Genomic DNA, 11,268 nt, shown 5'->3' on the forward strand with positions numbered 1-11,268 from the left:
CGGCAGAACAAGCTCGTTGGGATGTTAAGGATGCGCAGGCTCATGCATTGATTGCGTTGTCTGTGAAGCGCACTATTGTTTCTCACATCCGTTCAGCAAAATCTGCAAAACAGGCTTGGGATATTTTAGCAAGTCTTTATGCAAGCCACAATGAGGCTAAAATTTCTTTGCTGCGTAAAGAGCTGGAGTCGAAGATTATGCATGAGGAAGATGATATGGACACTTTCCTTGCTAGTGTCAAGGATATCAATGAGCAGCTTATTTCTGCAGGTGAAGTCATTTCAGACAGTTCCCTTATGCAGACTGTTCTTGGTGCCTTACCAGATTCCTACCAAACTTTTGCTAGTACTTGGAGACTTATGACCCAAGGAAATCCTTAAGTTGTCAAGTTTGATGCATTATGCACATTGCTGTTGCAAGAGTCACTTTCCAGAAAAAACAGGACTCGACAGCGTGCAGTTGAACAGGCTTTTATTGCTTCTCAAAGAAAGGGTGGTAACAGTAATGCAGCCACTTCCTATGGTTCTGCTGCGAGTGGCAAAAATTCTGTTCCTAATGCTTCTGCTAGCAGCACTTCGTCTGGAAATTCTGGTGATAAGGGCAAAAAGAAGATGCGTTGCCATTATTGTAAAGCTAATGATCACTTGATCAAGTCGTGTCCTAAGTTGAAGGCCAAAGAGGCTAAGAAGAAAGAGGGTGGTTCCACTGCAAATGCTGGTTCCACTACAAATGCAGCCATTGTTGAGTCTTCTGTGAAAGGAGACTGTAATGCTGATGTTGATGCAGAATGGGCGTTTAGCGTAGAGTGTACTTACAATCCTGTTGTCCATGATGCATGCTTGTCAGTTGCTGCAGATTCACATGTGTGGTATTTCGACAGTGGTGCTACAAAGCACATTACCTCACATTGTGAATTGTTTACCTCTCTTGAGTCTGTCCCTCATGGGAATTCAGTCACTTGTGCCAACAACGCCTCTTATCCAGTTCAGGGAGTTGGAAAGATTGTGTTCACTGCTGCTAATGGCAGTTCCTTCACACTTGTTGATGCACTTTATGTACCTGGGATCAAGAAGAATCTCTTGTCTGTATCCGCACTTGCTAGACTTGGACTTGTAGTCAAATTTGTGGATGACAGATGTACAGTTCATGATCTCAGTTTTGGTGATGAAATTGTTGCATCTGGGATTTTGTGCCGTGGGCTATATAAGCTCACTTTGTATAACAAGTGTGGACAAAATTTTGCAAATGCTGTTGCAGATTCAAGGGCTATTTCAGATGCAAAACTTTGGCATGCACGTTTTGGTCATCTGAATTTTGCCAGTTTGCTGCGTTTGCAGAAATCTGATATGGTTGCTTCTTTGCCGCCTCTTGAAGCACTTGTCAAACATGTTTGTGAAGGCTGTATTTTGGGTAAGATGCAGCGTTCTAAGTTTCCAAAGGATGGTTCAGTTCGGGCCACATGCAGGTTGCAGCTTGTGCATAGTGATGTTTGTGGGCCTATGCAAACTCCGTCCTTGGGCAATTACCTGTACTTCGTGACTTTCATTGATGATTACTCTAGGCATGCATGGGTATTTCCGCTTAAACCGAAGTCCGAAGTTTTTATGTGCTTCAAACAATTTCTGGCTATGGCTGAAAATGTCTCGAAATGTACTGTGGGCACCCTCCGTTCTGATCGAGGGGGGGAGTATATGTCTCATGAATTTAATGCATTTCTGGCTAGTCGTGGGAAAAAAAACCAATGTACAGTGCCTTATACACCTCAGCAAAATGGTGTTGCTAAGAGGAAAAACAGGTCACTGACGGAAATGGCACGATGTATGGTCAAAAATCAAGCTTTGCCGCATTCTTTTTGGCTTGAGGCCATTATGTGTGCCACTTATGTACTTAACAGGTGTCCTACAAAAGCTTTGCAGTCTATTACTCCATATGAAGCATGGCATGATAGAAAACCTTCTATTGAGCACATGCGTGTTTTTGGCTGTTTGGCATATGCTTTGGTGCCACAAGTGCAGCGCAGAAAATTGGATGATAAGGCTGTCAAATGTATTTTTGTTGGTTATAGTGCTGAAAGCAAAGGTTACAGGTTGTATCATCCGCAAACAAAACGTATTCTGGTTTCTCGAGATGTAGTGTTTGTGGAAGATTCTGTTCAGCCCTTGTTGTCATGTACTAGAGACAGTAATGTAAGCTCACAAGACATTTACGACACTTTGTTGCCTCTTTTCAATGGTGGAAATACGAATGTAAGTTCCAATGAGGCAAATGTACAGCCTATGGGGGTTTCTGAAAATGTTTTAGATCAGCCTATTACTGATGCAGATGTACATGATGTACTTGATGAGGAAAGGGCTGAAAATGAGCAGGCTAGAGGTATGCCAAAATGGCTGGTGCACACTTTGCGTGACAGTAAATTGGATGCACCTTTGTCTAGTCGTACTCGTTCAGGCTCTCGCCGTGCATCTTATGCATCAGATTGTTATGCTTTGGTTGTGTCTAGTTTACATGATGTCGAGGAGCCTCTATCTTTTGATGAAGCACAGAATTCAGAAAATTGGATGGCTGCCATGCAATCAGAATATGATGCACTTATAGAAAATGACACATGGACTTTATGTGATTTGCCTCCTGGCAAAAAGGCCATTGGTACGAAGTGGGTTTACAAGTTGAAACGCAAGCCGGATGGTGAGATCGATCGCCATAAGGCTCGACTTGTTGCAAAGGGTTATGCATAGCAAAAAGGCATAGATTATGAAGAGACTTTTGCTCCCACTTGTTGTATGACTACTGTGCGTTTTCTATGTGCATTGGCAGCTCATTTTGGTTGGGATGTACATCAATCAGACATTGTTATTGCTTTCTTGAATGGTGACATATTTGAGGAAGTTTATGTAACGCAGCCTCGCAGTTTTGTCATAAAAGGACAAGAGTACAAAGTGTGCAAATTTAACAAGGCTTTGTATGGGTTGAAGCAATCTCCTCGTGCTTGGTATGAGAAAGCTGACACTCATTTGGTCAAACAAGGCTTTCGTAACAGTCCAACAGAAAGCACATTGTATGTAAAGCGTGAGGGTGATGTACTTCTCATTGTGGTTCTTTATGTTGATGATTTGCTGATCACTGGACCAAATGAGAGACATATTGCTGAATTTAACGCTCATTTGAATGATACTTTCAAGATGAAAGATTTGGGGCTGTTGCATCATTATTTGGGTATACAGTTTAAGCAGTGTGATGATGGTATTGCCTTGTGTCAGAAAAGTTACATAGAGACATTGCTATGTAAGTTTGGACTTGAGGATTGCAAACCTATTGCCACTCCCATGGAAGCAGGTTTGAAGTTGAGTCTACATGATGCTGGTGATCCTGCTGATGTCACTCTTTACCAAACTGCTGTTGGCTGCCTCATTTATGTATGCAACACGAGGCCGGATATTCAGTTTGCAGTCTCACAAGTCAGCAGATTTATGCATAGCCCAGGGTCTAAGCATTGGCAGGCTGTCAAGAGGATTTTCCGCTACCTTAGTGGCACTTTACATCTTGGCTTGTTTTATCCCAAGGGGGGATCATTGCCGCCAGACTTACATGCTTTTTCGGACTCTGATTGGGCTGGTTGTTTTGACACGCGAGTGTCCACAAGTGGTTTTTGTTTCATGCTTGGCAGTTCATGTATATCATGGTTGAGCAAGAAGCAACCTACTGTGGCCACTTCGAGTTGTGAGGCTGAGTACAGGGCAGTCTTCACAGCTACGGTTGAGTGTGTATGGCTCATATGCCTTATCCTGATTTGGGTGTTGGACAAGACCCTGCCAACACTATCTACACTGACAGTCAGAGCGCATTGGCAGTTGCGAGGAACCCAGTTTTTCATGCTCGCACAAAGCACATTGAGGTGCATTACCACTATGTCAGGGAGAGGCTCTCAGCAGGAGAGATCAGCTTGGCTTATGTGCCAACACAGGACAACCTTGCAGATCTTTTCACAAAGGCATTGTCTTGTGAGAAGCTTGAAGCTTTCCGCAAAGCTTTGGGCTTACTCCCCTTTGTGGACTGATTTTGTCCTCAGGGCATGGCACTTCCCTTTACTCATGTGCCAGCTCTCGTTCACCTCATCACTCCAGGGGGGATTTGTTACCATATACATGTGGTAGTGATGTGTGTGAACACACTAGGACCGCCGGGGCATTTTTTCCCTCTTTAGGAGGTTTTTTCCCTCGTGCATTGTATATACCCATCACTCTAGGGCTATCTATCTTTCCATTGCACACTAAGTATCACACTCTCTATTGTGTGCCTTGAGCTTTCTTCGTCTTCTCCAAGCTGTGTGTGTTTCTCTGCAACCCTAATTCCAACATAACACACTCTATTAGCTCTCACAGATCTACTTCCTACTTAGTGTACTTTATATTACACAGAACTAACAACCTTAATACTAACACCTTACACAGAGAAAAAACACAGTACCTTTGAAAACTCCATTAACACAAAAAATACACAGTAGTAACACAAAATCCTTCTTCTCAACACACACACCCTCCTTCCTTAACTTTCCTACAATTGAAATTGCACCACAAAAGAAGCACAGAGTGCCATTCAAGCTTAGTGTAAGGCATTTCCCGGCAACGGCGCCAAAAATGTGCGCGTATGTCGCACGTGTCAATGCAAGGAACTTGCCGATACATTGTGTGCGAGCCACAAATGGCTCCAAGCACACAACAAGCCTAAACTAGTAAGCTCAAAGATGGCGTTGGTGTGTCACTCACCGCTCTACGCTTCCTGTCGTGGAGGATTCCTCGCCGCGAAGAAGGGGGAGACGCTGCTACGCCGCGCTCAACCGCCTCGCCGTCGTCGTGCCGCCGCAATGCTCTCTCTCTCTCTCTCTCTCTCTCTCTCTCTCTCTCTCTCTCTCTCTCTCTCTCGCATACACACACACAAGGAGACCAAGAAGAAGAAGATGGAGATGGAGCAAGAGCACTCTTCAATTGCACAAATGAGAGAATGAGTGAATTTTAGGTTTAGTTGACTTTTATATGAGCTCACCCCATTCACACTTGGGCGCCCATGCTTAACCAACTAATCCCTTGAATGTTCCAGTTAGAGTGCGCCTCTCGTCGGTGATCACTCTTACCCTTTTCCTATTGGACCGACAAGCCCGATACCTGACTCTACCAAATAAATAATACGACGTCTGTTGTAGGTGATAGGAATGTGCGTGAGGGTTAACAAGAAGTTGGCACATAAATCGATGATCCAATTTTGCGCATAGCACTCATCAAGAGTCAATAGCACATCATGACTCAAATTTGAAGTGAAAACAAGCGCATCTGACGGTTGTTGCTAGGAACACCTCTAGAGGTGGAGATTCAACAACATTGATCTCCTATATCCTTACACTGCTCTTTGGAGCGTCAGGCTTCACAACAGCTTTTCCCTTTTCACGTTCCAGAACACGAAAATCTTTCTTCAAATGGCCTTTCTTACCGCAATGTGTTAACCCTCGTGGCTCACGCACACCCTATCACCTACGACGGACGTAGTATTATTTACTTGGTAGAGTCAGGTACCGGGCTTGTCGGTCCAATAGAAAAAGGGTAAGAGTGATCGCCGATGAGAGGCGCACTCTAACTGGAACATTCTGGGGATTAGTTGGCTAAGCATGGGCGCCCAAGTGTGAATGGGGCGAGCTCATATAAAAGTCAACTAAACCTAAAATTCACTCATTCTCTCATTTGTGCAATAGAAGAGTGCTCTTGCTCCATCTCCATCTTCTTCTTCTTCATCTCCTTGTGTGTGTGTGTGTATGCGTGAGAGAGAGAGAGAGAGTGTGCGATCGAGCATTGCGACGACGGCACGACGGCGGCAAAGCGGTTTAGCGCAGCGAAGCGGCGGCTCCTTCTTCTTTGCGGTGAGGAATCCTCCACGAAAGCAAGCGTAGAGTGGTGAGTGACACACCATCGCCTTCTTTGAGCTTACTAGTCTAGGCTTGTTGTGTGCTTGGAGCCATTTGTGGCTCGCACACGGTGTATCGGCAAGTTCCTTGCATTGACACGTGCGACATACACGCACATTTTTGGCGCTGCTACCGGGGAATGCCATACACTAAGCTTGAATGGCACTCTGTGCTTCTTTTGTGGTGCAATTTCAATTGTAGGAAAGGTAAGGAAGGAGTGTGTGTGTGTGTGTGTGTGTTGAGAAGAAGGATTTTGTGTTATACTGTGTATTTTTTTTGTTAATGGAGTTTTCAAAGGTACTGTGTTTTTTTCTCTATGTAAGGTGTTAGTATTAAGGTTGTTAGTTTTATGTAATGTAATGTACAATAAGTAGGAAGTAGATCTGTGAGAGCTAATATAGTGTGTTAGTGTGTAACAGTAGGTGTATTAGTTGGAAGTAGGTAGGTAGAGTGTGTGTACTCTCACGCAGGCCGCAGTGACCTTATCCTTAAAATAAATTAAAAATTTAAAAAAATAAAAATAAAATTTTTAAAGGTAGGACCGGGATCGGTCGGGAATATCTCCCAGACCCAAGCACAGACCCAAGCCCAAGCTCATGCTCAGGCTTAGGCATCTATCGCCCTATAAAATTACGAATTTTAGCTTCACACGTAGCTAAGAATCGATTTTTTGAGGACCAATGGAACTTCAGATACCCAAAAATTGTGCTGTGAAGCACACCGCAACCCTCTAAGTGATACGCTCGTTTTGAGCTATCACACACTTTAATAAAAAAATTGATCATTCAAAAATATTAAAAAACATAAAAAAAACACGAGTGAAAACAGACGCATAAAAAAGTAAGCGGTTAACCTTCGAGGTTATTCGCCGACGCTTGTAGGGTGTCAAAGGCACATGCATCTGCGCTCTAGTCGTGTGCTAGAGACGGAGCAACTAGAGAGAATTTTGACTTACGCGAGTTCTCGTTATCCACCTACTTTAGGTTCTGGGCCCTCGGCGGGGACCCAAGGTAGTACAAACCAAGGCCCGAACATAGCGGCTAGTGACTCTTCCTCTGACTACGACGTCATGGAGGGTTTTCCAATGCCTAATCCCGATAGCTCAAGCCAAGACATGCATGCCATGGGCCCGCAGTCCGGGCCGAGCGTGCTTAGCCGCCTGAAGGAAACCTTTAGTAGAGCCACTCGCTCCGAACATGGAGCTAATAATGTAAATGAGGGGGTGTGAAGTAAATTCTCCATTCATGACCAACGTAGACCCTATACCTTTAGAGAATGTGCACGTAAATACTTCATTCACTGCACCTCCTTACTCTTCAGAGTTATTTCCCTCCGAGGTCATATTACCCGATGGTAGAAGCCTTGCCAAAGTGCAAGAGGTTGAGCAGTATATCCTTGCAGCGAGGGAAAAGGAAATTGGGAGCTTACGCAAGGCAGAGCAACGAAGAGAGTTAAAAGTGAAAGCCCCTATGTCAATATCCTTGCTAAGAGAGCAATCGAGTGCTCTTGACTTAGCAACCGCTAAGGGTCAACCCCTAGAAAGCAACATTGCATCTAGCTCAAAGGACACCCCTAGCACCTCAATCCTAGATGGAGTGTTCTTAAATGAGAACTGGGAGTACGAACTACAAACGGAAACTCTGACCAACCTATACACAGGTCACACCTATCACGTGGGCTGGTTAGATGTCCTACAATCCACAATGGGTGCTACTAGTGTGGAGGATCAACAACAAAGAGTTTGTGAGGTTATCCATAGGGTCATTGAGTTAGAGAGACAGAACAAGGGGATCAACATGCCTTCAACGGGTCTCATGAGATTCTTACATACAGGAAAGGCTAAACAACCGACCTTATTGCAAATGGAGACTCCCTCGGTAAATCCGATGCATCCCCCATATGTTGTTTCTCAAGGGGTCTCAATGCAATCTAAGCCCACAAGTGATAGCTTCACCTTTCTAAGTCTAGCTCATCTTTCCCTTGATGACACCACGGCTACCATGCCTACCCCAACGATGGGCATACCAAGAAACATGCCATGGACCTCATTTGTTAGTAAAGCATCGATACATGGTAGCTCAATGCCTGCAACAGTACCTACAAGTGTGTACCAATCGTATACACCCATGGGTCCTCGTACTCATGTAGTCTCTACTCCTCCCATTGTTTCAACAACCTTTGCTCCACAACCACAATACCCAAGCTCTTATTTCCATGGGACTATACCGGCTAGCATTAGCATGTCACATCCGACGTCTGCTATGCCTAGGGCCACACATATGAACTATGGACCACCACATGGCACAACATCGTACCCAACGTGGAACCCAAGGGCTTCCTATGCGCCAAGCCAGATGCCAATACCTACTCCACATGTAGTCTCTGGAGCACCTCCACCCACGATGCCTGCTCACTTAGGTGACTTGGCAACATTTGCTCAAGCTATTGGTTGATCTATTGCTGAGAATATGCGTAACATGCCTGATAGAGAGCCTAGAAGTAAGGCAGTACAAATAGCCAAGCTCACACAAAAATTTAGTGGAAACGGGGATGTGAGAAAGCATATCGAAGTGTTTGAACAAATATGCGATTCTCTAGGAGAACACAATGACCTGCATAAGAGTAATGCTTTAAGCCTTGGTATAGAACCCTAAGGGTGGAAGAAAAAACGATTTACCCTACTCTTAGGAGATTGTTCTTGAAGGAATACATATGAGCGGGAGTGCTTTGGGGTGTAGCCTCTCAGCTCCAGAAAGCCCAACGAGAGGAAGGAGAGTCGATGAGAGACTTTATTAGTCGCTTGAAGCATTTGAATTCTTGTTGTAATCCAAATGAACGCTTCAACAATAATTAATTGCTCGATAGATTCATTAGGGGATTACGACATGAGGATATCTACAATGGCCTAGTCATTAGAGGTATCACCACTTGGGAAGCAGTCACCACCAATGCGATCCAATTGGAGGATAATTAATGATTAAGGAGAAAGAGTGTCTGTTGAGCCTAAATCTATTAGCTCGCAAGCATCAGGGCATCAGCCAATGACCTTAAAGCCTATTGCTAAGGAGCCAAAGATATCTGAGATGAATTTAGCATATCTCACCAAGGCTATTCAAGAGAGTCTTAGAGACAATCGTGCTCCGCAAAACAATCATATGTATCCAAGAAGGGAGCAACAATGGTGCTCAATATGCTATGGACCGCATAGTACCAGTGAATGCCCTACTTTTAGAGTAAAATTCAATGGGAACTGCAATGCCTATGGGAGGTATGGTCATCAAGCTAAGGATTGCATAGTATTTAAGCGCGCGATGGCCAATAGACCAACCTTAGCATGAACAGACACACCTCGAGTGCCTGCATTGATGCCGACCCCACCTCTTGAACAAACAGCACAACACATGGTCCCTAGGGCCCAAAATGTTGTCAAACAACACCCTTACCACCTCCAGTGCTTGGACCGCAACCACCACATCCGAGAATCACTTCTGTGAATCAAGTGGGTTGTGAGTCATCTATTGCTTGTTTGGAAGGCTGTGAGGAAGATATAGATCCTAATATTGCCTATGGGATGGATGTGCTTGAAGAAAGTTCACAATACTACATGGAGGACTATTGGGGACAAGTAAAACATGTATATCAAGTAGCTGCTCTTGCGGCAAGAGGCCAAAATATCAATTACACTGCTAAGAGACCACCTCTTCAATGCTATGAGTGTGGAGGTCCACATCGTGTAGCCGAGTGCCCTATTAGGCTACAAAAAAATGCCACACTAATGCAAAACAATCAAGCAAGCACGTCTACAATGCTGATACTCATGTGTAATCAATGTGGCATAGATCGTTTGATTGCCCAATGTCCAAATAATCCAAATGCACCGAAGATCACGCCATTAAACGTGATTGAAGTTACGGAGGAGCCATCACAAAGTACACCGTTGGTACCAGTAAACGTACTCACACGATCGATGCTCCAAAAACAAAATTATATTCTTGACGAAAGAGACACGGCATCAATTGCCCAATCTTAGAAAAAGAAGAAAACACGAAGGAAGAGATCGCAAAAAGCAGCGAAGTCATACCCTAGTTCAAAGACCAACATGGGGACTGGTGACGACCCCGTATATATGAACGACGCTGAAGAGGATTCTGATTCTGGTGAAACCATGGAGACCAAAACGACCACTAAGATAGAAACCAACAAGGAAGATCTTCATGAGCCACAATGGCCAGGAATCCAAGAAGAAGATAGGAACTTATCCAAACCCTACGGAGGAGATTGAGCAAGTCAAGCAATTAAGGAGTTTGGTAGAAGATACCCAACGGGATCTAGAAGCAGCACCTAGGCAGATCTAGATTACAGACACCGTGTTCCCTACGCAACAACAACCTCACCAAGTCCATAGACCCTTAGCCATACCTAGTGTCATCCAAGAAGAAAGTGACTTAAAATCATGGGAAAGTGGGCGTACTCACTTCTTGATGGAAAGAATGTTTACAGAGGGACTACTTGATCCTATCAAAGAAATGGAGATCCCATCTTCCCCATGTCAAGGGACTGAAGTCCAAAAGGTGTTGTTAAACATTGCCAAATTCATGGATTTCATGTCTTCAAAAGTTAGAACCACCATCATGTCCAAACTATATAAAGACCCTGAGGTAGTCTCAACTCTTCGAGCCTTCCTCAATGGAGAACTGAAGTTTGGGCTACCACAATTTGCACAGATGGATGGAGCTGGGGAGATGCCAACAGAGGAGGAACACTTAGATCCACAACCAAACCTAGATGAGAACCTTGTTATATAAATACCTATTAACAAGTTGGGACTAGACTTTGAGGGTGATGAATCCAATGCGACCATACCAATCACTACTAAGGGATTAACTGTGAAGGGAATCCTTGATGGTGGCGCTGGGGTTAGCATTGTGACTAAAAATTGCTGGGAAACTATGGGAAGACCTCACCTTGCGACCACAACCATAGTAGTGAAGATGGCCAATGGGTCTATTGTTAAACCTATTGGGATGCTATAAGATCTCAAGATCAAGGTCTTTGGACATAAAATAAGGATTACCTTTATTGTTATGGATTTCTCCAAGCACACTATGGCGTCGGAGATGATCTTAGGACGTCCTTTCATGAGGGAAGCAAAAATGGTGCATGACTGGTCTAAAAACCATGTCTACTTGCAATTCCAAGATTCTGTCATTAGAGTGGATCTTGTGACTGGTCGAGCACATCCTCTAGGAAACAGGTTTATAATTGATCATAGATCTGGCACAACAGTTCACTCGGCCCCATTGCATTATTGTTACACG

This window comes from Adiantum capillus-veneris, chromosome 1 (genome assembly GCF_014529385.1).
Source record: "Adiantum capillus-veneris isolate H3 chromosome 1, ASM1452938v2, whole genome shotgun sequence".
Lineage (NCBI taxonomy): Eukaryota > Viridiplantae > Streptophyta > Polypodiopsida > Polypodiales > Pteridaceae > Adiantum > Adiantum capillus-veneris.